The 13,065-nt window shown below is 41.9% G+C and overlaps 1 pseudogene; it reads left to right on the forward strand.

Moving 5' to 3' along the window:
- LOC106563908 (large neutral amino acids transporter small subunit 4-like) overlaps positions 1 to 13,065 on the forward strand; it is a 39,965-nt pseudogene that overhangs the window by 5,209 nt on the left and 21,691 nt on the right.

Raw genomic sequence — 13,065 nt, forward strand, 5'->3', positions numbered from 1 at the left:
CATCCCCTCTCTCTAGGTAACCACACCTCCTCCCCCAACCTGTCTGTCCCCCTCCCTCCACCAGGGCGCGATGATGACTACCTACTCGGAGGAGGGTGTGGTGGGGCTGGGGGATGGGGTAGAAATGAGGCCTCTGGTTCCCCAGGACCCTTCCGGACCCATGAGGATGAACGGCTGGCTCATCTGTAAGGACCAGGATGAGATGTTGAACCTGGCCTTCACCGTGGGATCATTTCTCCTCTCAGCCATCACCCTGCCGCTAGGCATCGTCATGGACAAATATGGACCACGCAACCTACGACTGCTGGGCAGGTAGGAGCCGGGGGAGAGGGAGGGATGTGTCTGTGTCTATTGTCTCAGTTGGTCTGATTTGTACGATATGTATTGATGTATTGTCTAATGTATTGATGAATTGTCTAATGTCTTAAATCGTTTTCCACACACTGTCTGCGCCTGTATTTAGTTTTCATGCTAGTGAGGGCCGGGAATCCTCTCTCACATAGGTACGTGGTTGCAAAGGGCGTCAGTGTCTTAACAGCGTGATTTGCCAAGGCAGGATACTCTGAGCGCAGCCTTATCCAGAAATCTGGCAGTGGCTTCTGATTAAATTACATTTCCACAGAACCGCTTGTTGCAATTCTGATGAGGCTCTCAGATATCGGTAAGTGGACTGGAGGCAGGGCATGAAAGGGATAACGAATCCAGTTGTTTGTGTCGTCCGTTTCGGGAAAGTACCTGCGTAATGGTGCACCCAGCTCACTCAGGTGCTTCGCTATATCACATTGGACATTGTCCGTAAGCTTGAGTTCATTTACACACAAAAAATCAAAACAATGATGGAAAGACCTGTGTGTTGTCCTTGTTCATACAGACAGAGAAGAGCTCCAACTTCTTAATCATAGCCTCAATTTTGTCCTGCACATTGAATATAGTTGTGAAGAGTCCCTGTAATCCCAGATTCAGATCATTCAGGCGAGAAAAAACATCACCCAGATAGTCCAGTCGTGTGAGAAACTCGTCATCATGCAAACGGTCAGACAAGTGAACATTATGGTCAGTAAAGAAAACTTTAAGCTCGTCTCTCAAATAAAATAAAAAAACGAGTCAATACCGTTGATAACCAGCGCAATTCCTGTATGTTGTAAAAGCGTTACATGGTCGCTGCTCATATCGTTACATAGTGCAGAAAATACACGAGAGTTCAGGGGCCTTTTGCTTTAACAAAGTTAACCATTTTCACTGTAGTGTCCAAAACATCTTTCAAGCTGTCAGGCATTCCCTTGGCAGCAAGAGCCTCTCGGTGGATGCTGCAGTGGACCCAAGTGGCGTCGGGAGCAACTGCTTGCAGGCGTGTTACCACTCCACTATGTCTCCCTGTCATGGCTTTTGGTCCATCAGTACAGATACCAACACATCTCGACCACCAAAGTCCATTTGATGTCACAAAGCTGTCCAGTACTTTAAAAATATCCTCTCCTGTCGTCCTGGTTTCCAGAAGAGGATGTCTTCCTTAATTGACCCCCCATAAACGTAACGGACATATACCAGGATCTGTACCAGGCCTGTTAACTCATCCATATACCAGGAGCTGTACCAGGCCTGTTAACTCATCCATATACCAGGAGCTGTACCAGGCCTGTTAACTCATCCATATACCAGGAGCTGTACCAGGCCTGTTAACTCATCCATATACCAGGAGCTGTACCAGGCCTGTTAACTCATCCATATACCAGGAGCTGTACCAGGCCTGTTAACTCATCCATATACCAGGAGCTGTACCAGGCCTGTTAACTCATCCATATACCAGGAGCTGTACCAGGCCTGGTATATGATGATGACAGATGCCGCCCCTCCACTCTAACCACTAGACTACCTGCCGCCCCTCCGCTCTAACCACTAGGCTACCTGCCTCCCCTCCACTCTAACCACTAGGCTACCTGCCGCCCCTCCACTCTAACCACTAGTCTACGCGCCGCCCCTCCACTCTAACCACTAGGCTACCTGCCGCCCCTCCACTCTAACCACTAGGCTACCTGCCGCCCCTCCACTCTAACCACTAGGCTACCTGCCGCCCCTCCACTCTAACCACTAGGCTACCTGCCGCCCCTCCACTCTAACCACTAGGCTACCTGCCGCCCCTCCACTCTAACCACTAGGCTACCTGCCGCCCCTCCGCTCTAACCACTAGGCTACCTGCCGCCCCTCCACTCTAACCACTAGGCTACCTGCCGCCCCTCCACTCTAACCACTAGGCTACCTGCCGCCCCTCCACTCTAACCACTAGGCTACCTGCCGCCCCTCCACTCTAACCACTAGGCTACCTGCCACCCCTCCACTCTAACCACTAGACTACCTGCCGCCCCTCCACTCTAACCACTAGGCTACCTGCCGCCCCTCCGCTCTAACCACTAGGCTACCTGCCGCCCCTCCGCTCTAACCACTAGGCTACCTGCCGCCCCTCCGCTCTAACCACTAGGCTACCTGCCGCCCCTCCGCTCTAACCACTAGGCTACCTGCCGCCCCTCCACTCTAACCACTAGGCTACCTGCCACCCCTCCACTCTAACCACTAGACTACCTGCCGCCCCTCCGCTCTAACCACTAGGCTACCTGCCGCCCCTCCGCTCTAACCACTAGGCTACCTGCCGCCCCTCCGCTCTAACCACTAGGCTACCTGCCGCCCCTCCACTCTAACCACTAGGCTACCTGCCGCCCCTCCACTCTAACCACTAGGCTACCTGCCGCCCCTCCACTCTAACCACTAGGCTACCTGCCTCCGCTCTAACCACTAGGCTACCTGCCGCCCCTCCACTCTAACCACTAGGCTACCTGCCCCTCCGCTCTAACCACTAGGCTACCTGCCGCCCCTCCACTCTAACCACTAGGTTATTTGGCATACCCCCGACGGCATTGCGCGTAGCCCTGGGGGTTCGGGAATACCTGGTCCAATGTGTTGATGAATTGTCTAATGTAGTGTGTAATGAATTGTGTAATGTATTGATGAATTGTGTAATGTATTGATGAATTGTCTAATGTAGTGTGTAATGTATTGATGAATTGTCTAATGTAGTATATAATGTATTGATATATTGTGTAATGTATTGATGAATTGTCTAATGTATTGATGAATTGTCTAATGTATTGATGAATTGTGTAATGTATTGATGAATTGTCTAATGTATTGATGAATTGTGTAATGTATTGATGAATTGTCTAATGTATTGATGAATTGTCTAATGTAGTATATAATGTATTGATGTATTGTGTAATGTATTGATGAATTGTCTAATGTAGTGTGTAATGTATTGATGTATTGTCTAATGTAGTCTGTAATGTATTGATGAATTGTCTAATGTAGTATATAATGTATTGATGTATTGTGTAATGTATTGATGAATTGTCTAATGTAGTATATAATGTATTGATGTATTGTGTAATGTATTGTGTAATGTATTGATGTATTGTGTAATGTATTGATGTATTGTGTAATGTAGTGTGTAATGTATTGATGTATTGTGTAATGTAGTGTGTAATGTATTGATGTATTGTGTAATGTATTGATGTATTGTGTAATGTAGTATATAATGTATTGATGTATTGTGTAATGTATTGTCTAATGTATTGATGTATTGTGTAATGTATTGTGTAATGTATTGTGTAATGTATTGATGAATTGTGTAATGTATTGATGTATTGTGTAATGTATTGCCTAATGTATTGATGAATTGTCTAATGTAGTATATAATGTATTGATGTATTGTGTAATGTATTGATGAATTGTCTAATGTAGTATATAATGTATTGATGTATTGTGTAATGTATTGATGTATTGTGTAATGTATTGATGTATTGTGTAATGTATTGATGTATTGTGTAATGTATTGATGAATTGTCTAATGTAGTATATAATGTATTGATGTATTGTGTAATGTATTGATGTAGTGTGTAATGTATTGCCTATGTTTTCATGTATTGTGTAATGTATTGATGTAGTGTGTAATGTATTGATGTATTGTGTAATGTATATATAATGTATTGATGTATTGTGTAATGTATTGCCTAATGTTTTCATGTATTGTGTAATGTATTGTGTAATGTATTGATGTAGTGTGTAATGTATTGCCTAATGTTTTCATGTATTGTGTAATGTAATGATGTAGTGTGTAATGTATTGATGTATTGTGTAATGTAATATATAATGTATTGATGTAGTGTGTAATGTATTGCCTAATGTTTTCATGTATTGTGTAATGTAGTGTGTAATGTATTGATGTATTGTGTAATGTATTGATGTAATGTGTAATGTATTGCCTAATGTTTTCATGTATTGTGTAATGTAGTGTGTAATGTATTGATGTATTGTGTAATGTATTGATGTATTGTGTAATGTATTGTGTAATGTATTGATGTATTGTGTAATGTATTGATGAATTGTCTAATGTAGTATATAATGTATTGATGTAGTGTGTAATGTATTGTGTAATGTATTGATGTAGTGTGTAATGTAGTATATAATGTATTGATGTAGTGTGTAATGTTTTCATGTATTGTGTAATGTATTGATGTAGTGTGTAATGTAGTATATAATGTATTGATGTATTGTGTAATGTATTGATGTAGTGTGTAATATTATTGATGTAGTGTGTAATGTAGTATATAATGTATTGATGTATTGCCTAATGTTTTCATGTATTGTGTAATGTATTGATGTAGTGTGTAATGTATTGATGTATTGTGTAATGTATTGATGTAGTGTGTAATGTATTGCCTAATGTATTGATGTATTGTGTAATGTATTGATGTAGTGTGTAATGTATTGCCTAATGTTTTCATGTATTGTCTGCGTATTCCAGTGCCTGTTTCTCCTTATCCTGTCTCCTCATCTCCTATGGTGCATACAATCCTGATGGTGAGTAGCTGTAATATATATATATACATGTTGATTAGATTACAGTGTATTAGTCACATGATGTATTAGCAGGGTACAGTGCCCATATGTAGGTAGCTTACTAGCTATTCAGCAGCCTGATGGTCTAGGGGTAGAACAGGCTATGTTGGCTGAGGTCCTTGATTATCTTGAGACAGCTGGTGTTGTACTGTATGTTGGCTGAGGTCCTTGATTATCTTGAGACAGCTGGTGTTGTACTGTATGTTGGCTGAGGTCCTTGATTATCCTCTATGGGACCGGCGGGACGAATTCGTCCCACCTACGTAACATCCACTGCCAGCCTGTGGCGCGATTTTCAAAATCTTCAAAATCCTATTACTTCAATTTCTCAAACATATGACTATTTTACAGCCATTTAAAGATAAGACTCTCGTTAATCTAACCACACTGTCCGATTTCAAAAAGGCTTTACAACGAAAGCAAAACATTAGATTATGTCAGCAGAGTACCAAGCCAGAAATAATCAGACACCCATTTTTCAAGCCAGCATATAATGTCACCAAAACCCAGAAGACAGCTAAATGCAGCACTCACCTTTGATGATCTTCATCAGATGACAACCCTAGGACATTATGTTATACAATACATGCATGTTTTGTTCAATCAAGTTCATATTTATATCAAAAACCAGCTTTTTACATTAGCATGTGACGTTCAGAACTAGCATACCCCCGCAAACTTACGGGGAATTCGCTAACATTTTACTAAATTACTCACGATAAACGTTCACAAAAAGCATAACAATTATTTTAAGAATTATAGATACAGACCTCCTCTATGCACTCGATATGTCCGATTTTAAAATAGCTTTTTGGTGAAAGCACATTTTGCAATATTCTAAGTACATAGCCCAGGCATCACGGGCTCGCTATTTAGACACCCGGCAAGTTTAGCACTCACCATAATCATATTTACTATTATAAAAATGTCATTACCTTTTGTTGTCTTCGTCAGAATGCACACCCAGGACGTCTACTTCAATAACAAATGTTGGTTTGGTCCAAAATAATCCATCGTTATATCCGAATAGCGGCGTTTTGTTCGATGCGTTCCAGACACTATCCGAAATAGTAAAGAAGTGTCGCGCGCTTGGCGCAATTCCTGACAATAAAATTCAAAGTATTCCATTGCCGTACGTCGAAGCATGTCAACCGCTGTTTAAAATCAATTTTTACGTCATTTTTCTCGTAGAAAAGCGATAAAATTCCGACAGGGAATCTCCTTTTCGGCAAACAGAGGAAAAAATCCCAAAGGCGGGGGCGGTCGGGGTCACGCGCATAAGCTAGTGTCTCTTGATGGGCCACTTGAGAAAGGCGATAATGTGTTTCAGCCTGGGGCTGGAATGACGACATTCTCTTTTTTCCCGGGCTCTGAGCGCCTATGGACGACGTGGGAAGTGTCACGTTAGAGCAGAGATCCTTAGTAAATGATAGAGATGGCAAAGAAGTTCCAGAAATGGTCAGACAGGCCACTTCCTGTAAAGGAATCTCTCAGGTTTTGACCTGCCATTTGAGTTCTGTTATACTCACAGACACCATTCAAACAGTTTTAGAAAATTTAGGGTGTTTTCTATCCATATGTAATAAGTATATGCATATTCTAGTTACTGAGTAGGAGTGGTAACCAGATTAAATCGGGTATGTTTTTTATCCAGCCGTGTCAATGCTGCCCCCTAGCCCTAACAGGACTTGAGACAGCTGGTGTTGTACTGTATGTTGGCTGAGGTCCTTGATTATCTTGAGACAGCTGGTGTTGTACTGTATGTTGGCTGAGGTCCTTGATTATCTTGAGACAGCTGGTGTTGTACTGTATGTTGGCTGAGGTCCTTGATTATCTTGAGACAGCTGGTGTTGTACTGTATGTTGGCTGAGGTCCTTGATTATCTTGAGACAGCTGGTGTTGTACTGTATGTTGGCTGAGGTCCTTGATTATCTTGAGACAGCTGGTGTTGTACTGTATGTTGGCTGAGGTCCTTGATTATCTTGAGACAGCTGGTGTTGTACTGTATGTTGGCTGAGGTCCTTGATTATCTTGAGACAGCTGGTGTTGTACTGTATGTTGGCTGAGGTCCTTGATTATCTTGAGACAGCTGGTGTTGTACTGTATGTTGGCTGAGGTCCTTGATTATCTTGGTGTTGTACTGTAAACAAACAAACACCCCATTTAATTAGAAACATGTATTTTTAAAAGAATAAATCCAACTTAATATGTTGCTCAAAATGTAACGTTGGTATATTTTATGATTATTTATGACTTTATGACCAAAGATGGAGAAAATTGATTGGTTGAACTCATCGGAAGTTTCGGTTTTAATCTCCTTGCACCTTCTTCAGAGGATTGTGGGTAATGCAACCATTTTAGACTTGATGATTATTTTACACAATGTTTGAAGGACGGAAAGTATAAATCTATTTTAGTATGAAGCAGCAGGTGGATCATGATGAACGCATTATTGTTAAAAAATATTATTGTTATTATTATTATTATTATTAAAACCATCAAGCAGAATGAGGTGTTCAATGAGGAGACCATTCACACATTTTAATAGTAGAGGTAAATGCACTATCATGCCATGCTTACTGTAAAACTTACAGTAGAACTTACTGTAAAAGCTCTGTAAAACTTACTGTAAAACGTACTGTAAAATCTCTGTAAAACTTACTGTAAAAGCGCTGTAAAACTTACTGTAAAACTTACGGTAAAACCTCTGTAAAACTTACTGTAAAAGCTCTGTAAAACTTACTGTAAAAGCTCTGTAAAACTTACTGTAAAACTTACTGTAAAACCTCTGTAAAACTTACTGTAAAACTTACGGTAAAACCTCTGTAAAACTTACTGTAAAACTTACTGTAAAACTTACTGTAAAACTTACTGTAAAACTTACGGTAAAACCTCTGTAAAACTTACTGTCAAACTTACTGTAAAACTTACGGTAAAACCTCTGTAAAACTTACTGTAAAACTTACTGTAAAACTTACGGTAAAACCTCTAGTCACTGCTGGAGGTATGAGCAATGTGCTCAACAACGTGCTGCCAGAATGGGTTAAACTGACACATTATCATCTACAGGGCATCAAAGTATTCAGACCCCTTGATTTTGTTACCTTACAGCCATATTCTAAAATGTATAAAGTTACACACAATACCCCATAATGACAAAGCCAAAACATAATTTTTTATTTTTATTTTTTTTTGCAAAAATATTAAACATTTAAAACAGAAAATCCTTATTTACATAAGTATTCAGAACCTTTGCTATGAGACTTGAAATTGAGCTCAGGTGAATCCTGTTTCCATTGAAATATTTCTACAACTTGATTGGAGTCTACCTGTGGTAAATTCAATTGATTGGACATGATTTGGAAAGGCACACACCTGTCTATATAAGGTCCCACAGTTGACGGCGCATGTCAGAGCAAAAACCAGGCCATGAGGTTGAAGGAATTGTCCGTAGAGCACCGAGACAGGATTGTGTCGAGGCACAGATCTGGGGAAGGGTACCAAAACATTTCTGCAGCATTGAAGGTCCCCAAGAACACAGTGGCCTCCATAATTCTTAAATGGAAGAAGTTTGGAACCACCAAGACTCTTCCTAGAGCTGGCCGCCCGGCCAAACTGAGCAATCAGGGGAGAAGGGCCTTGGTTGGGGAGGTGACCAAGAACCTGATGGTCACTCTGACAGAGTTCCAGAGTTCCTCTGTGGAGATGGGAGAACCTTCCAGAAGGACAACCATCTCTGCAGCACTCCACCAATAAGGCCTTTATGGTAGAGTGGCCAGACGGAAGCCACTCCTCAGTAAAAGGCACATGACAGCCCGCTTGGAGATTGCTAAAAGGCACCTAAAAGACTCTCAGACCATGAGGAACAAGATTCTCTGGTCTGATGAAACCAAGTTTGAAATCTTTGGCCAGAATGCCAAGTGGCACGTCTGGAGAAAACCTGACACCATCCCTACGGTGAAGCATGGTGGTGGCAGCATCATGCTGTGGGGATGTTTTTCAGCGACAGGGACTGGGAGACTAGTCAGGATCGAGTTAAAGATTAACGGAGCAAAGCACAGAGAGTTCCTTGATGAAAACCTGCTCCAGAGCGCTCAGGACCTCAGACTGGGGAGAAGGTTCACCTTCCAACAGGACAACGACCCTAAACACACAGCCAAGACAAGGCAGGAGTGGCTTTGGGACAAGTCTCTGAATGTCCTTGAGTGGCCCAGCCAGAGCCCGGACTTGAACCTGATCGAACATCTCTGGAGAGACCTGAAAATAGCTGTGCAGCGACACTCCCCATCCAACCTGACAGAGCTTGAGAGGATCTGCAGAGAAGAATGGGAGAAACTCCCCAAATACAGGTGTGCCAAGCTTGTAGCGTCATACCCAAGAAGACTCGATGCTGTAATTGCTGGCAAAGGTGATTCAACAAAATACTGAGTAAAGGGTCTGAATACTTATGTAAATTATATTTCAGATGTCTTCTTTTTTTTATTTTGTACAAAGCTTTGTCATTATGAGGTATTGTGATGTCATTATGGGGTATTGTGGGGTATTGTGATGTTATTATGGGGTATTGTGATGTCATTATGGGGTATTGTGTGTAGGAAAAGCAACAATTTGAATCCATTCTAGAATAAGGCTGTAACATAACAAAATGTGGAAAAAGTCAAGGGGTCTGAATACTTTCCGAATGCACTGTACATATTAAGTCAATGTTAGACATTGTGTTCCCATTTCCTGGCAAGGTGAGTAAGTGGTGTTACAACACAAATGTAATGTTTCAAAACGTCCCAGGATGATGTGTTTCAATACTCCAGCAAAGTTCACGTTTTCTCTCCTTCAGCTCCGTTGACATTAGTGTTTTGGTTGTTACCAAGCACTTCATTTCAACATTATAATACAATAACATGTTAAATCATGTTAAATAACATGTTAAATGGGGTTTGGTCTTCGTCATGTAGTTTTTTGGTGACTTCAACACAATGTGGTGTGTTTGTGTATCTGACACTTTGTCCACCTTCCTCTCACAGAGCTGTCTGTACTCATCTTCATCGCTCTGACATTCAACGGCTTCGGAGGCATGTGCATGACCTTCACCTCCCTCACGGTACGAGTGTGTGTGTGTGTGTGTGTGTGTGTGTGTGTGTGTGTGTGTGTGTGTGTGTGTGTGTGTGTGTGTGTGTGTGTGTGTGTGTGTACGTGTCTCTGTGAGTGTGTGTGTGTTCAGGTCAGATTTCTCCGTATTTATTTGTGATTTCACCACATTCCCTTATGATCCAAAAGAGAAAGTGTGACGTGTCAGTGACGTGTGTGTGTGTGTGTGTGTGTGTGTGTGTGTGTGTGTGTGTGTGTGACGTGTGTGTTTTGTATAATCTCTGTGTAGAGAACATTGTGTCATTTGGCCTCTTCACACATGGCACTGGAAAGATTTTATTACTAATCATTAATCTATTATACAAATAACTGTCCGGTTGGATTAGTTATTTTCATCGAATTCAACACACAAACCCTCCTGTTCTCTCTCTCTCTTTCTCTCTCTCTCTCTGTCTCTCCCTTTGTCTCTCTCTCTCCTCTCTCTTTCTCTCTCTCTCTCTCTGTCTCTCTCTCTCTCTGTCTCTCTCTCTTTCTCTCTCTTTCTCTCTCTCTCTGTCTCTCTCTCTCTCTCTGTCTCTCTCTCTCTCTCTCTCTCTCTCTCTCTCTCTCTCTCTCTCTGTCTCTCTTTCTCTCTCTCTCTCTCTCTCTCTCTCTCTCTCTCTCTCTCTCTCTCTCTCTCTCTCTCTCTCTCTCTCTCTCTCTCTCTCTCGCTTTCTGTCTCTCTCTGTCTCTCGCTTTCTGTCGCTTTCTGTCTCTCTCTCTCTCTCTGTCTCTGTCTCTGTCTCTCTGTCTCTCTCTGTCTCTCGCTTTCGGTCTCTCTCTCTCTGTCTCTCGCTTTCCGTCTCTCTCTCTGTCTCTCGCTTTCGTCTCTCTCTCTCTGTCTCTCGCTTTCCGTCTCTCTCTCTCTGTCTCTCGCTTTCCGTCTCTCGCTTTCCGTCTCTCTCTCTCTCTCTCTCTCTCTCTCTCTCTCTCTCTCTCTCTCTCTCTCTCTCTCTCTAGTCCCTCTTTCCCCCTCCCTCTCTCTCTCCTTCTCTGCACCTTTTTTTCCTACACCCCTTCCTCTGGCCTGGTTCCCTGTCTCCTGTCCTGTGGTTCTGTTTTGGCCGCTTGCTGGGCACTCTGTCCCTGAGAGAAGGATGGAGGATGGAGAGAGAAAGAGAGAGTTCATTATCACTGTCCCAGTACTTCTCTCCCCCAGTGCTTAGAATAACAAGAAACAAATAAGGGTTAGAAAAAGGGTTATTTGTGGAAGGATAGGGTTCTACTAATAACTGTTTTGTTCTGAATAACCTTTTTTTTTGGAAGACAAGGGCTCTTTGTAAGGCAAAAGGTTTTACCTAGAACCTTTAACATGATGATTCTTTGGAAGGCAAGAAGGGTTCTTTGGAAGGCAAGAAGGGTTCTTTGGAAGGCAAGAAGGGTTCTTTTTGGAAGGCAAGAAGGGTTCTTTTTGGAAGGCAAGTAGGGTTCTTTTTGGAAGGCAAGTAGGGTTCTTTTTGGAAGGCAAGTAGGGTTCTTTTTGGAAGGCAAGTAGGGTTCTTTGGAAGGCAAGAAGGGTTCTTTGGAAGGCAAGAAGGGTTATTTTTGGAAGGCAAGAAGGGTTCTTTTTGGAAGGCAAGTAGGGTTCTTTTTGGAAGGCAAGTAGGGTTCTTTGTAAGGCCAGAAGGGTTCTGGAAAGGCTGTGCTCACTGAGCCTGTACTTTTTCAAGGTTTTTCTAAGGTTTTGATCAGTAACCATGGTCAAATATTTAGCCATGGTGTACTGTCGATTTAGGGCCAGATAACACTGCATTTTGCTTTGTGTTTGTGCTTGTGTTTCCCCATAAGTAATGTAGTTTTGTTTTGACTGTGTTGTAATTTGGTTTATTGTGATTGATTGGATGTCCTGGTCCTGAGGCTTCGGTGTGTTAGTAGAACAGGTTAGTGAACTCAGCCCCAGGACCAGCTGGGGCCTGCGTGCTTTCTCTCTCAGTTCATTCACTGCCTCATTAAGGTGTCCAGTTGAGCTTATTTTTAAACCTCAGTAATTGTAGTGTGTACAGTACTCTATATATTTAAACCTCAGTAATTGTAGTGTGTACAGTACTATATATATTTAAACCTCAGTAATTGTAGTGTGTGCTGTACTCTATATATTTTGTACCAATTGAGAACTTTGGTCTCATTCCCTGAGATCTGGATCTTCTCTGGAAAATCATAATTTTTTGTATTTTTGGGGTTTACTGCCAGGTCCCAGGTCTGACAGTACTGCTCTAGCAGGTCCAGGCTCTGCTGTAGGCCATGTGCTGTGGGTGACAGCAGGCACAGGTCATCTGCAAAGAGTAGGCATCTAACTTTTCTAGAATAGTGGCCAATTCGTTAATGTAAATATTGAAGAGTGCAGGGCTCAGATTGCAACCCTGACGAAGGCCCCGCCCCTGGTTAAAGAATTCTGTTATTATCTTACCAATTTTAATGCTGCACGTATTGCCAGTATACATTGATTTAATTATGTCATATGTTTTACCCCCTACACCACTTTCAATAACTTTGTAGAACAGTCCTGTATGCCAAATAGAATAAAATATTTTTTCGAAGTCGATGAAGCAAGCGTATATTTTGGTATTATTTTGGTGGACATGTTTATCTATCAGGGTGTGTAAGGTGTAAATATGATCAGTCCTGCGATGTTTTGGTATAAATCCAATTTGGCTTTTACTCAAGACATTGTGCTTATTAAGGAAAGTTAGAACTCTTACATTTATAATACTACAGAAAACCTTCCCCAGGTTACTGTTCACACAAATGCCTCTGTAATTGTTAGGGTGAAATTTGTCTCCATTCTTAAAGATTGGGATTATGAGTCCTTGATTCCAGATGTCAGGGAAATAACCTACATCTCTGTCTGTCTGTCTGTCTGTCTGTCTGTCTGTCTGTCTGTCTGTCTGTCTGTCTGTCTGTCTGTCTGTCTGTCTGTCTGTCTGTCTGTCTGTCTGTCTGTCTGTCTGTCTGTCTGTCTGTCTGTCTGTCTGTCTGTACAGTGTTTACAGTCTA

The sequence above is a fragment of the Salmo salar genome, chromosome ssa11 (genome assembly GCF_905237065.1).
Source record: "Salmo salar chromosome ssa11, Ssal_v3.1, whole genome shotgun sequence".
NCBI classification, from domain to species: Eukaryota; Metazoa; Chordata; class Actinopteri; order Salmoniformes; family Salmonidae; genus Salmo; species Salmo salar.